A 15963-nucleotide genomic window follows, 5' to 3' on the forward strand; every position below is an offset into this window, starting at 1 on the left:
TTTGTCGAAGCCGTGATGAATGTAAAGTTTTCGGAACACGGAATGTCTCGGTGAGTGAAACTCTGAAAATAACAATTCTACTGGATAGAACTCGCTTGAATTGAATGTTTCTGTGAAAATTTCATGATTTTCGAAACTGGATGTTAGGAAAAACCTGCGAAATCAGAATAACTACTTCTAGGTGTAAATATGCCTTGTATGGTGGATGAAAATTCGGTAATCCACATGCTCACGCTCATTAAAGAATGTTTGTCGAATTCGTGATACATGTAACGTGTTCGAAATACGGAATGTCATAGTGAAGGAAACAATGTAAGTTACATGTCTATTGGGTAGAACTCGCTTGAAGAGAATTTTTCTGCAAAATGTGCCTCATTTTCAAAACTGCCATTAGGAGAACCCTGTGAAATCTGAGAAAATGCTTCTAAGTGTCAAAATGCCTTGAATGGTGAATGAAAGTCCGGTAATCCACATGTTAATAACAGTATAGTAATTATTTTTTAAACCGTGATTCATGTAGCGCTTTTGGAAAATCTAATTTCACGGTAATGAAACTATTTAAATTACAATTCTATTGAGTAGAATGAGCTAGAAGAGAATTTTTCTTCGAAATTTGCATGATTATCGAATCTGAAGTTTGGAAAAAGCTGCAAAACGAGAGTAAATATTTGTAGGTGTACGTGTGCCTTTATGTTGCAAGAAAGTTCGGTAATCCAAATTTTCACAACATATTAAAGAATCTTTCTCTAATCCGTGGTTCATGTACCGTGTTCAGAACGTGGAATTTCACGGTGATTGAAACAATGTAAATTACTTCTCTATTGGGTGGAACTCGCTCCGAGAGAGTTTTTCTGTAATATCTTCGTCATTTTTGAAATTGGCTTTTGGAAAACGCTCCAAAATCTGAGAAAATACTTCTAAGAATCAATATTCAATGTATTGTGATGAAAGTTCGGTAATCCACATGCTAACAAATTTGTAGTGAATATTTGACGAATCCTTTATGCATGTAGCATGTTCGGAACACGGAATTTCACGGGCAGGGAACTTATGTAAATTACAATTCTCTTGGCTAGAAATCACTCCAAAGATTTTTCCTGAGAAATAGGACTGAATTTGAAACTGATGTTAGGAAAACACTGCGAACTCAAATTACTAGATTCTCGGTGTAAATCTGCCTTGGATGGTGGATGAAAGTTCGGTAATACGCATGCTAACAACTCTGTAGTGAATATTTGTTGAATCTGAGATACGTGAAATGTGTACAGAACACAGGATATCACGGTGAGCGAGTCTATGTGAAATACACGTCTCTTGGGTAGAATTCGCTCCAAGAGATTTTTCTGGGAAATCTGCCTCATTTTTGAAACCGGCTTTTGAAAATATCTGCAAAATCAATGAAAAGGCTTCAAAGAGTCAATATGCCTTTTATTCTGATGCAAGATCGTAAAAACGCATGCAAACAAATCTGTGGTGAATATTTGTAGAAAGCATTATGCATGTAGCCTGATGGTTTCACGGAAAATGCCGGCGATGGAATCTATGTAAATTTCACGCCTATAGGTTAGAATTCGCTCCAAAAATTTTTTCCTGAGAAAACGGCCTGATTTTCGAAACTGGCATTAGGAAAAACTGCAAATTCAGAGTTAATGTTTCTAGGTGTATATATGCCATTTATGGTGGATGAAAGTTCTGTAATCTTCATGTTCACAGCTCATTCGAGAAAGTTTGTTGAAACCTTGATGCATGTAGCGTGTTCGGAAATTGGAATGTCACTGTGAGGGAAACTATGTAAATTACATTTCTATTGGGAAGTACTCACTCCACGAGAATTTTTCTGCCAATCTGCCTCCTTTTCAACACTGGCATTAGGAAAATCTTTCGAAATATGAGAAAATGCTTCAAAGTGTCAACATGGCTTTTATGGTGGATGAAAGTTCGTTAATCCTTAAGCTAAAAACTGTGTAGTGAATATTTGTCGAATCCGTGATGCATGTAGCTTTTTCGGAACATGGAAGTTCACGATGACTGGTTCTATGTAAATTGCATGTCTATTGGGTAGAACTCACTCCAAGAGTATTTTTCTGTGGAAACTGCATGATTTTAGAGACTGACATTAGGAGAAAACTACTAAATCAGAATAAAATTTCTATGTATAAATATGCACTGTAAGGTGGATTAAAGTTCGTTAATACACATGTTCACAACTCATTAAAGAATGTTTGTTGAATCCGTGGTGCATGAAACATGTTCAGACCACGGAATGTAACGGTGATTGAAACTAGGTAAGTTACATATCTTTTGGTTAGAACTGGCTCCAACAGCATTTTTCTGCCAAATCTGCCTCATTTTCCAAACTGGCATTAAAGCAAAATAGGAAATCTGAGAAAATAATTCAAAGTGACAGTAAGCACTGTATGGTGGATGAAAGTGCTGGAATCCACTTGCTAACAACTCTGTAGTGAATATTTGTCGCATCCGAGATGCACGTAGCGTGTTTGTAACACGGAATTCCACGGTGAGCGAATCCATGTAAACTACATGTCTATTGGTTAGAACCCTCTCCAAGAGGTTTTTGCCGTGAAATCTGCCTCATTTTCGAAACTGGCATTTGGAAAGCTCCGTGAAATCAGAGAAAAATCTTCTAAGCATCAATATGCCTACCACTGTGATGAAAGTCCTGTAATCCTCATGCAAACATCAATATAGTGAATTTTGTCGAAACTTTTCTGCATGTAGCGTGTTCGAAACACGTAATTTCACAGCGGGAGAATCTATGAAATTTACATATCTATTGGGTAGAACACGGTCCAACAGGCTTTTCCTTTGAAAACTGCCTGATTTCCGAAAATGCTATTATGAAAAAGCTGCGAACTCAGAGTTAATGTTTCTAGGTGTACATATGCCTTGTATGGTGGATGAAAGTTCTGTAATACACATGTACACAACTCATTAAAAATGTTGTCAAATCCGTGATGTATGTAGCGTGTTCGGAACACGGACTGTCACGGTGAGGGAAACTATGTAAATTACATATCTCTTGGTTAGAACACGCTCCAGGAGCATTTTACTGAAAAATCTGCCTCAGTTTGTAAACTGGTGTTTTGAAAATGCTTCAAAATCTGAGTAAATGCTTTAAGGTGACAATATGTCTTCAATGGGTTATTAAAGATGTGTAATTCACATGCTAAGAACTCAGCAGTGAATATTTGTTGAATCCGTGTTGCATGGACCGTTTTCGGAACACGGAATGTTACGGTGAAGGTATCTATGAAAATGAGATGTCTACTGGATAGAACAGCACCAAGAGAATTTTTCTGAGAAAACTGCCTGATTTTCGTAACTGACGTTAGGAAAACCTGCGAAATATATGTAAATGTTTCTAGGTGTAAATATGCCTTGCATTGTGGTTGAAAAATCGGTAATCCACATGATCACGGTCATTAAATAATGTTTGTCGAAGCCGTGATGAATATAACGTTTTCGGAACACGGAAAGTCTCGGTGAGTGAAACTCTGAAAATAAAAATTCTACTGGATAGAACTCGCTTGAATTGAATGTTTCTGTGAAAATTTCATGATTTTTGAAACTGGATGTTAGGAAAAACCTGCGAAATCAGAATAACTACTTCTAGGTGTAAATATGCCTTGTATGGTGGATGAAAATTCGGTAATCCATATGCTCACGCTCTTTAAAGAATGTTTGTCGAATTCGTGATACATGTAACGTGTTCGGAATACGGAATGTCATAGTGAAGGAAACAATGTAAGTTACATGTCTATTGGGTAGAACTCGCTTGAAGAGAATTTTTCTGCAAAATGTGCCTCATTTTCAAAACTGCCATTAGGAGAACCCTGTGAAATCTGAGAAAATGCTTCTAAGTGTCAATATGCCTTGAATGGTGAATGAAAGTCCGGTAATCCACATGTTAATAACAGTGTAGTAATTATTTTTTAAACCGTGGTTCATGTAGCGCTTTTGGAAAATGGAATTTCACGGTAATGAAACTATGTAAATTACAATTCTATTGAGTAGAACGAGCTAGAAGAGAATTTTTCTTCGAAATTTGCATGATTATCGAATCTGAAGTTTGGAAAAAGCTGCAAAACGAGAGTAAATATTTGTAGGTGTACGTGTGCCTTTATGTTGCAAGAAAGTTCGGTAATCCAAATTTTCACAACATATTAAAGAATCTTTCTCTAATCCGTGGTTCATGTACCTTGTTCAGAACGTGGAATTTCACGGTGATTGAAACAATGTAAATTACTTCTCTATTGGGTAGAACTCGCTCCGAGAGAGTTTTTCTGTAAAATCTTCGTCATTTTTGAAATCGGCTTTTGGAAAACGCTGCAAAATCTGAGAAAATACTTCTAAGAATCAATATTCAATGTATTGTGATGAAAGTTCGGTAATCCACATGCTAACAAATTTTTAGTGACTATTTGACGAATCCTTTATGCATGTAGCATGTTCGGAACACGGAATTTCACGGGCAGGGAATTTATGTAAATTACAATTCTCTTGGCTAGAAATCACTCCAAAGATTTTTCCTGAGAAATAGGACTGAATTTGAAACTGACGTTAGGAAAACACTGCGAACTCAAATTACTAGATTCTCGGTGTAAATCTGCCTTGGATGGTGGATGAAAGTTCGGTAATACGCATGCTAACAACTCTGTAGTGAATATTTGTTGAATCTGAGATACGTGAAATGTGTACGGAACACAGGATATCACGGTGAGCGAATCTATGTGAAATACACATCTCTTGGGTAGAATTCGCTCCAAGAGATTTTTCTGGGAAATCTGCCTCATTTTTGAAACTGGCTTTTGAAAATATCTGCAAAATCAGTGAAAAGGCTTCAAAGTGTCAATATGCCTTGTATTGTGATGCAAGATCGTAAAAACGCATGCAAACAAATCTGTGGTGAATATTTGTAGAAAGCATTTTGCATGTAGCCTGATGGTTTCACGGAAAATGCCGGCGATGGATTCTATGTAAATTACACGCCTATAGGTTAGAATTCGCTCCAAAAATTTTTTCCTGAGAAAACGGCCTGATTTTCGAAACTGGCATTAGGAAAAAGCTGCAAATTCAGAGTTAATGTTTCTAGGTGTATATATGCCATTTATGGTGGATGAAAGTTCTGTAATCTTCATGTTCACAGCTCATTCGAGAAAGTTTGTTGAAACCTTGATGCATGTAGCGTGTTCGGAAAATGGAATGTCACTGTGAGGGAAACTATGTAAATTACATTTCTATTGGGAAGTACTCGCTCCACGAGAATTTTTCTGCCAATCTGCCTCCTTTTCAAAACTGGCATTAGGAAAATCTTTCAAAATATGAGAAAATGCTTCAAAGTGTCAACATGGCTATTATGGTGGATGAAAGTTCATTAATCCTTATGCTAAAAACTGTGTAGTGAATATTTGTCGAATCCGTGATGCATGTAGCTTTTTCGTAACATGGAATTTCACGATGACGGGATCTATGTAAATTGCATGTCTACTGGGTAGAACTCGCTCCAAGAGGATTTTTCTGTGGAAACTGCATGATTTTAGAGACTGACATTAGGAGAAAACTACTAAATCAGAATAAAATTTCTATGTATAAATATGCACTGTAAGGTGGATTAAAGTTCGTTAATACACATGTTCACAACTCATTAAAGAATGTTTGTTGAATCCGTGGTGCATGAAACGTGTTCAGACCACGGAATGTAACGGTGATTGAAACTAGGTAAGTTACATATCTTTTGGGTAGAACTGGCTCCAACAGCATTTTTCTGCCAAATCTGCCTCATTTTCCAAACTGGCAGTAAAGCAAAATGGGAAATCTGAGAAAATAATTCAAAGTGAATGTAAGCGTTGTATGGTGGATGAAAGTGCTGTAATCCACTTGCTAACAACTCTGTAGTGAATATTTGTCGCATCCGAGATGCACGTAGCGTGTTCGGAACACGGAATTTCACGGTGAGCGAATCCATGTAAACTACATGTCTATTGGTTAGAACCCGCTCCAAGAGGTTTTTGCCGTGAAATCTGCCTCATTTTCGAAACTGGCGTTTCGAAAGCTCCGTGAAATCCGAGAAAAAGCTTCTAAGCATCAATATGCCTACTACTGTGATGAAAGTCCTGTCATCCACATGCAAACATCAATATAGTGCATTTTGTCGAAACTTTTCTGCATGTAGCGTGTTCGAAACACGTAATTTCACAGCAGGAGAATCTATGAAATTTACATATCTATTGGGTAGAACACGGTCCAACAGGCTTTTCCTTTGAAAACTGCCTGATTTCCGAAACTGCTATTATGAAAAAGCTGCGAACTCAGAGTTAATGTTTCTAGGTGTACATATGCCTTGTATGGTGGATGAAAGTTCTGTAATCCACATGTACACAACTCATTAAAAATGTTGTCAAATCCGTGATGTATGTAGCGTGTTCGGAACACGGACTGTCACGGTGAGGGAAACTATGTAAATTACATATCTCTTGGTTAGAACACGCTCCAGGAGCATTTTACTGAAAAATCTGCCTCAGTTTAGAAACTGGTGTTTTGAAAATGCTTCAAAATCTGAGTAAATGCTTTAAGGTGACAATATGTCTTCAATGGGTTATTAAAGATGTGTTATTCACATGCTAAGAACTCAGCAGTGAATATTTGTTGAATCCGTGGTGCATGGACCGTTTTCGGACACGGAATGTTACGGTGAAGGTATCTATGAAAATGAGATGTCTATTGGATAGAACAGAACCAAGAGAATTTTTCTGCAAAAACTGCCTGATTTTCATAACTGACTTAAGGAAAACCTGCGAAATCTAAGTAAATGTTTCTAGGTGTAAATATGCCTTGTATTGTGGTTGAAAAATCGGTAATCCACATGCTCACGGTCATTAAATAATGTTTGTCGAAGCCGTGATGAATGTAACGTTTTCGGAACACGGAATGTCTCGGTGAGTGAAACTCTGAAAATAACAATTCTACTGGATAGAACTGGCTTGAATTGAATGTTTCTGTGAAAATTTCAAGATTTTCGAAATTGGATGTTAGGAAAAACCTGCGAAATCAGAATAACTACTTCTAGGTGTAAATATGCCTTGTATGGTGGATGAAAATTCGGTAATCCACATGCTCACGCTCATTAAAGAATGTTTGTCGAATTCGTGATACATGTAACGTGTTCGAAATACGGAATGTCATAGTGAAGGAAACAATGTAAGTTACATGTCTATTGGGTAGAACTCGCTTGAAGAGAATTTTTCTGCAAAATGTGCCTCATTTTCAAAACTGCCATTAGGAGAACCCTGTGAAATCTGAGAAAATGCTTCTAAGTGTCAAAATGCCTTGAATGGTGAATGAAAGTCCGGTAATCCACATGTTAATAACAGTATAGTAATTATTTTTTAAACCGTGATTCATGTAGCGCTTTTGGAAAATCTAATTTCACGGTAATGAAACTATGTAAATTACAATTCTATTGAGTAGAATGAGCTAGAAGAGAATTTTTCTTCGAAATTTGCATGATTATCGAATCTGAAGTTTGGAAAAAGCTGCAAAACGAGAGTAAATATTTGTAGGTGTACGTGTGCCTTTATGTTGCAAGAAAGTTCGGTAATCCAAATTTTCACAACATATTAAAGAATCTTTCTCTAATCCGTGGTTCATGTACCGTGTTCAGAACGTGGAATTTCACGGTGATTGAAACAATGTAAATTACTTCTCTATTGGGTGGAACTCGCTCCGAGAGAGTTTTTCTGTAATATCTTCGTCATTTTTGAAATTGGCTTTTGGAAAACGCTCCAAAATCTGAGAAAATACTTCTAAGAATCAATATTCAATGTATTGTGATGAAAGTTCGGTAATCCACATGCTAACAAATTTGTAGTGAATATTTGACGAATCCTTTATGCATGTAGCATGTTCGGAACACGGAATTTCACGGGCAGGGAACTTATGTAAATTACAATTCTCTTGGCTAGAAATCACTCCAAAGATTTTTCCTGAGAAATAGGACTGAATTTGAAACTGACGTTAGGAAAACACTGCGAACTCAAATTACTAGATTCTCGGTGTAAATCTGCCTTGGATGGTGGATGAAAGTTCGGTAATACGCATGCTAACAACTCTGTAGTGAATATTTGTTGAATCTGAGATACGTGAAATGTGTACAGAACACAGGATATCACGGTGAGCGAGTCTATGTGAAATACACGTCTCTTGGGTAGAATTCGCTCCAAGAGATTTTTCTGGGAAATCTGCCTCATTTTTGAAACCGGCTTTTGAAAATATCTGCAAAATCAATGAAAAGGCTTCAAAGAGTCAATATGCCTTTTATTGTGATGCAAGATCGTAAAAACGCATGCAAACAAATCTGTGGTGAATATTTGTAGAAAGCATTATGCATGTAGCCTGATGGTTTCACGGAAAATGCCGGCGATGGAATCTATGTAAATTACACGCCTATAGGTTAGAATTCGCTCCAAAAATTTTTTCCTGAGAAAACGGCCTGATTTTCGAAACTGGCATTAGGAAAAAGCTGCAAATTCAGAGTTAATGTTTCTAGGTGTATATATGCCATTTATGGTGGATGAAAGTTCTGTAATCTTCATGTTCACAGCTCATTCGAGAAAGTTTGTTGAAACCTTGATGCATGTAGCGTGTTCGGAAATTGGAATGTCACTGTGAGGGAAACTATGTAAATTACATTTCTATTGGGAAGTACTCACTCCACGAGAATTTTTCTGCCAATCTGCCTCCTTTTCAACACTGGCATTAGGAAAATCTTTCGAAATATGAGAAAATGCTTCAAAGTGTCAACATGGCTTTTATGGTGGATGAAAGTTCGTTAATCCTTAAGCTAAAAACTGTGTAGTGAATATTTGTCGAATCCGTGATGCATGTAGCTTTTTCGGAACATGGAAGTTCACGATGACTGGTTCTATGTAAATTGCATGTCTATTGGGTAGAACTCACTCCAAGAGTATTTTTCTGTGGAAACTGCATGATTTTAGAGACTGACATTAGGAGAAAACTACTAAATCAGAATAAAATTTCTATGTATAAATATGCACTGTAAGGTGGATTAAAGTTCGTTAATACACATGTTCACAACTCATTAAAGAATGTTTGTTGAATCCGTGGTGCATGAAACATGTTCAGACCACGGAATGTAACGGTGATTGAAACTAGGTAAGTTACATATCTTTTGGTTAGAACTGGCTCCAACAGCATTTTTCTGCCAAATCTGCCTCATTTTCCAAACTGGCATTAAAGCAAAATAGGAAATCTGAGAAAATAATTCAAAGTGACAGTAAGCACTGTATGGTGGATGAAAGTGCTGGAATCCACTTGCTAACAACTCTGTAGTGAATATTTGTCGCATCCGAGATGCACGTAGCGTGTTTGTAACACGGAATTCCACGGTGAGCGAATCCATGTAAACTACATGTCTATTGGTTAGAACCCTCTCCAAGAGGTTTTTGCCGTGAAATCTGCCTCATTTTCGAAACTGGCGTTTGGAAAGCTCCGTGAAATCAGAGAAAAATCTTCTAAGCATCAATATGCCTACTACTGTGATGAAAGTCCTGTAATCCTCATGCAAACATCAATATAGTGAATTTTGTCGAAACTTTTCTGCATGTAGCGTGTTCGAAACACGTAATTTCACAGCGGGAGAATCTATGAAATTTACATATCTATTGGGTAGAACACGGTCCAACAGGCTTTTCCTTTGAAAACTGCCTGATTTCCGAAAATGCTATTATGAAAAAGCTGCGAACTCAGAGTTAATGTTTCTAGGTGTACATATGCCTTGTATGGTGGATGAAAGTTCTGTAATACACATGTACACAACTCATTAAAAATGTTGTCAAATCCGTGATGTATGTAGCGTGTTCGGAACACGGACTGTCACGGTGAGGGAAACTATGTAAATTACATATCTCTTGGTTAGAACACGCTCCAGGAGCATTTTACTGAAAAATCTGCCTCAGTTTGTAAACTGGTGTTTTGAAAATGCTTCAAAATCTGAGTAAATGCTTTAAGGTGACAATATGTTTTCAATGGGTTATTAAAGATGTGTAATTCACATGCTAAGAACTCAGCAGTGAATATTTGTTGAATCCGTGTTGCATGGACCGTTTTCGGAACACGGAATGTTACGGTGAAGGTATCTATGAAAATGAGATGTCTACTGGATAGAACAGCACCAAGAGAATTTTTCTGAGAAAACTGCCTGATTTTCGTAACTGACGTTAGGAAAACCTGCGAAATATATGTAAATGTTTCTAGGTGTAAATATGCCTTGCATTGTGGTTGAAAAATCGGTAATCCACATGCTCACGGTCATTAAATAATGTTTGTCGAAGCCGTGATGAATGTAACGTTTTCGGAACACGGAAAGTCTCGGTGAGTGAAACTCTGAAAATAAAATTTCTACTGGATAGAACTCGCTTGAATTGAATGTTTCTGTGAAAATTTCATGATTTTTGAAACTGGATGTTAGGAAAAACCTGCGAAATCAGAATAACTACTTCTAGGTGTAAATATGCCTTGTATGGTGGATGAAAATTCGGTAATCCATATGCTCACGCTCTTTAAAGAATGTTTGTCGAATTCGTGATACATGTAACGTGTTCGGAATACGGAATGTCATAGTGAAGGAAACAATGTAAGTTACATGTCTATTGGGTAGAACTCGCTTGAAGAGAATTTTTCTGCAAAATGTGCCTCATTTTCAAAACTGCCATTAGGAGAACCCTGTGAAATCTGAGAAAATGCTTCTAAGTGTCAATATGCCTTGAATGGTGAATGAAAGTCCGGTAATCCACATGTTAATAACAGTGTAGTAATTATTTTTTAAACCGTGGTTCATGTAGCGCTTTTGGAAAATGGAATTTCACGGTAATGAAACTATGTAAATTACAATTCTATTGAGTAGAACGAGCTAGAAGAGAATTTTTCTTCGAAATTTGCATGATTATCGAATCTGAAGTTTGGAAAAAGCTGCAAAACGAGAGTAAATATTTGTAGGTGTACGTGTGCCTTTATGTTGCAAGAAAGTTCGGTAATCCAAATTTTCACAACATATTAAAGAATCTTTCTCTAATCCGTGGTTCATGTACCTTGTTCAGAACGTGGAATTTCACGGTGATTGAAACAATGTAAATTACTTCTCTATTGGGTAGAACTCGCTCCGAGAGAGTTTTTCTGTAAAATCTTCGTCATTTTTGAAATCGGCTTTTGGAAAACGCTGCAAAATCTGAGAAAATACTTCTAAGAATCAATATTCAATGTATTGTGATGAAAGTTCGGTAATCCACATGCTAACAAATTTTTAGTGACTATTTGACGAATCCTTTATGCATGTAGCATGTTCGGAACACGGAATTTCACGGGCAGGGAATTTATGTAAATTACAATTCTCTTGGCTAGAAATCACTCCAAAGATTTTTCCTGAGAAATAGGACTGAATTTGAAACTGACGTTAGGAAAACACTGCGAACTCAAATTACTAGATTCTCGGTGTAAATCTGCCTTGGATGGTGGATGAAAGTTCGGTAATACGCATGCTAACAACTCTGTAGTGAATATTTGTTGAATCTGAGATACGTGAAATGTGTACGGAACACAGGATATCACGGTGAGCGAATCTATGTGAAATACACGTCTCTTGGGTAGAATTCGCTCCAAGAGATTTTTCTGGGAAATCTGCCTCATTTTTGAAACTGGCTTTTGAAAATATCTGCAAAATCAGTGAAAAGGCTTCAAAGTGTCAATATGCCTTGTATTGTGATGCAAGATCGTAAAAACGCATGCAAACAAATCTGTGGTGAATATTTGTAGAAAGCATTTTGCATGTAGCCTGATGGTTTCACGGAAAATGCCGGCGATGGATTCTATGTAAATTACACGCCTATAGGTTAGAATTCGCTCCAAAAATTTTTTCCTGAGAAAACGGCCTGATTTTCGAAACTGGCATTAGGAAAAAGCTGCAAATTCAGAGTTAATGTTTCTAGGTGTATATATGCCATTTATGGTGGATGAAAGTTCTGTAATCTTCATGTTCACAGCTCATTCGAGAAAGTTTGTTGAAACCTTGATGCATGTAGCGTGTTCGGAAAATGGAATGTCACTGTGAGGGAAACTATGTAAATTACATTTCTATTGGGAAGTACTCGCTCCACGAGAATTTTTCTGCCAATCTGCCTCCTTTTCAAAACTGGCATTAGGAAAATCTTTCAAAATATGAGAAAATGCTTCAAAGTGTCAACATGGCTATTATGGTGGATGAAAGTTCATTAATCCTTATGCTAAAAACTGTGTAGTGAATATTTGTCGAATCCGTGATGCATGTAGCTTTTTCGTAACATGGAATTTCACGATGACGGGATCTATGTAAATTGCATGTCTACTGGGTAGAACTCGCTCCAAGAGGATTTTTCTGTGGAAACTGCATGATTTTAGAGACTGACATTAGGAGAAAACTACTAAATCAGAATAAAATTTCTATGTATAAATATGCACTGTAAGGTGGATTAAAGTTCGTTAATACACATGTTCACAACTCATTAAAGAATGTTTGTTGAATCCGTGGTGCATGAAACGTGTTCAGACCACGGAATGTAACGGTGATTGAAACTAGGTAAGTTACATATCTTTTGGGTAGAACTGGCTCCAACAGCATTTTTCTGCCAAATCTGCCTCATTTTCCAAACTGGCAGTAAAGCAAAATGGGAAATCTGAGAAAATAATTCAAAGTGAATGTAAGCGTTGTATGGTGGATGAAAGTGCTGTAATCCACTTGCTAACAACTCTGTAGTGAATATTTGTCGCATCCGAGATGCACGTAGCGTGTTCGGAACACGGAATTTCACGGTGAGCGAATCCATGTAAACTACATGTCTATTGGTTAGAACCCGCTCCAAGAGGTTTTTGCCGTGAAATCTGCCTCATTTTCGAAACTGGCGTTTCGAAAGCTCCGTGAAATCCGAGAAAAAGCTTCTAAGCATCAATATGCCTACTACTGTGATGAAAGTCCTGTCATCCACATGCAAACATCAATATAGTGCATTTTGTCGAAACTTTTCTGCATGTAGCGTGTTCGAAACACGTAATTTCACAGCAGGAGAATCTATGAAATTTACATATCTATTGGGTAGAACACGGTCCAACAGGCTTTTCCTTTGAAAACTGCCTGATTTCCGAAACTGCTATTATGAAAAAGCTGCGAACTCAGAGTTAATGTTTCTAGGTGTACATATGCCTTGTATGGTGGATGAAAGTTCTGTAATCCACATGTACACAACTCATTAAAAATGTTGTCAAATCCGTGATGTATGTAGCGTGTTCGGAACACGGACTGTCACGGTGAGGGAAACTATGTAAATTACATATCTCTTGGTTAGAACACGCTCCAGGAGCATTTTACTGAAAAATCTGCCTCAGTTTAGAAACTGGTGTTTTGAAAATGCTTCAAAATCTGAGTAAATGCTTTAAGGTGACAATATGTCTTCAATGGGTTATTAAAGATGTGTTATTCACATGCTAAGAACTCAGCAGTGAATATTTGTTGAATCCGTGGTGCATGGACCGTTTTCGGACACGGAATGTTACGGTGAAGGTATCTATGAAAATGAGATGTCTATTGGATAGAACAGAACCAAGAGAATTTTTCTGCAAAAACTGCCTGATTTTCATAACTGACTTAAGGAAAACCTGCGAAATCTAAGTAAATGTTTCTAGGTGTAAATATGCCTTGTATTGTGGTTGAAAAATCGGTAATCCACATGCTCACGGTCATTAAATAATGTTTGTCGAAGCCGTGATGAATGTAACGTTTTCGGAACACGGAATGTCTCGGTGAGTGAAACTCTGAAAATAACAATTCTACTGGATAGAACTGGCTTGAATTGAATGTTTCTGTGAAAATTTCAAGATTTTCGAAATTGGATGTTAGGAAAAACCTGCGAAATCAGAATAACTACTTCTAGGTGTAAATATGCCTTGTATGGTGGATGAAAATTCGGTAATCCACATGCTCACGCTCATTAAAGAATGTTTGTGGAATTCGTGATACATGTAACGTGTTCAGAATACGGAATGTCATAGTGAAGGAAACAATGTAAGTTACATGTCTATTGGGTAGAACCCGCTTGAAGAGAATTTTTCTGCAAAATGTGCCTCATTTTCAAAACTGCCATTAGGAGAACCCTGTGAAATCTGAGAAAATGCTTCTAAGTGTCAAAATGCCTTGAATGGTGAATGAAAGTCCGGTAATCCACATGTTAATAACAGTGTAGTAATTATTTTTTAAACCGTGATTCATGTAGCGCTTTTGGAAAATGGAATTTCACAGTAATGAAACTATGTAAATTACAATTCTATTGAGTAGAACGAGCTAGAAGAGAATTTTTCTTCAAAATTTGCATGATTATCGAATCTGAAGTTTGGAAAAAGCTGCAAAACGAGAGTAAATATTTGTAGGTGTACGTGTGCCTTTATGTTGCAAGAAAGTTCGGTAATCCAAATTTTCACAACATATTAAAGAATCTTTCTCTAATCCGTGGTTCATGTACCGTGTTCAGAACGTGGAATTTCACGGTGATTGAAACAATGTAAATTACTTCTCTATTGGGTAGAACTCGCTCCGAGAGAGTTTTTCTGTAAAATCTTCGTCATTTTTGAAATCGGCTTTTGGAAAACGCTGCAAAATCTGAGAAAATACTTCTAAGAATCAATATTCAATGTATTGTGATGAAAGTTCGGTAATCCACATGCTAACAAATTTTTAGTGACTATTTGACGAATCCTTTATGCATGTAGCATGTTCGGAACACGGAATTTCACGGGCAGGGAATTTATGTAAATTACAATTCTCTTGGCTAGAAATCACTCCAAAGATTTTTCCTGAGAAATAGGACTGAATTTGAAACTGACGTTAGGAAAACACTGCGAACTCAAATTACTAGATTCTCGGTGTAAATCTGCCTTGGATGGTGGATGAAAGTTCGGTAATACGCATGCTAACAACTCTGTAGTGAATATTTGTTGAATCTGAGATACGTGAAATGTGTACGGAACACAGGATATCACGGTGAGCGAATCTATGTGAAATACACGTCTCTTGGGTAGAATTCGCTCCAAGAGATTTTTCTGGGAAATCTGCCTCATTTTTGAAACTGGCTTTTGAAAATATCTGCAAAATCAGTGAAAAGGCTTCAAAGTGTCAATATGCCTTGTATTGTGATGCAAGATCGTAAAAACGCATGCAAACAAATCTGTGGTGAATATTTGTAGAAAGCATTTTGCATGTAGCCTGATGGTTTCACGGAAAATGCCGGCGATGGATTCTATGTAAATTACACGCCTATAGGTTAGAATTCGCTCCAAAAATTTTTTCCTGAGAAAACGGCCTGATTTTCGAAACTGGCATTAGGAAAAAGCTGCAAATTCAGAGTTAATGTTTCTAGGTGTATATATGCCATTTATGGTGGATGAAAGTTCTGTAATCTTCATGTTCACAGCTCATTCGAGAAAGTTTGTTGAAACCTTGATGCATGTAGCGTGTTCGGAAAATGGAATGTCACTGTGAGGGAAACTATGTAAATTACATTTCTATTGGGAAGTACTCGCTCCACGAGAATTTTTCTGCCAATCTGCCTCCTTTTCAAAACTGGCATTAGGAAAATCTTTCAAAATATGAGAAAATGCTTCAAAGTGTCAACATGGCTATTATGGTGGATGAAAGTTCATTAATCCTTATGCTAAAAACTGTGTAGTGAATATTTGTCGAATCCGTGATGCATGTAGCTTTTTCGTAACATGGAATTTCACGATGACGGGATCTATGTAAATTGCATGTCTACTGGGTAGAACTCGCTCCAAGAGGATTTTTCTGTGGAAACTGCATGATTTTAGAGACTGACATTAGGAGAAAACTACTAAATCAGAATAAAATTT

The sequence above is a fragment of the Camelus bactrianus genome, unplaced genomic scaffold, assembly GCF_048773025.1.
Source record: "Camelus bactrianus isolate YW-2024 breed Bactrian camel unplaced genomic scaffold, ASM4877302v1 HiC_scaffold_34, whole genome shotgun sequence".
Lineage (NCBI taxonomy): Eukaryota > Metazoa > Chordata > Mammalia > Artiodactyla > Camelidae > Camelus > Camelus bactrianus.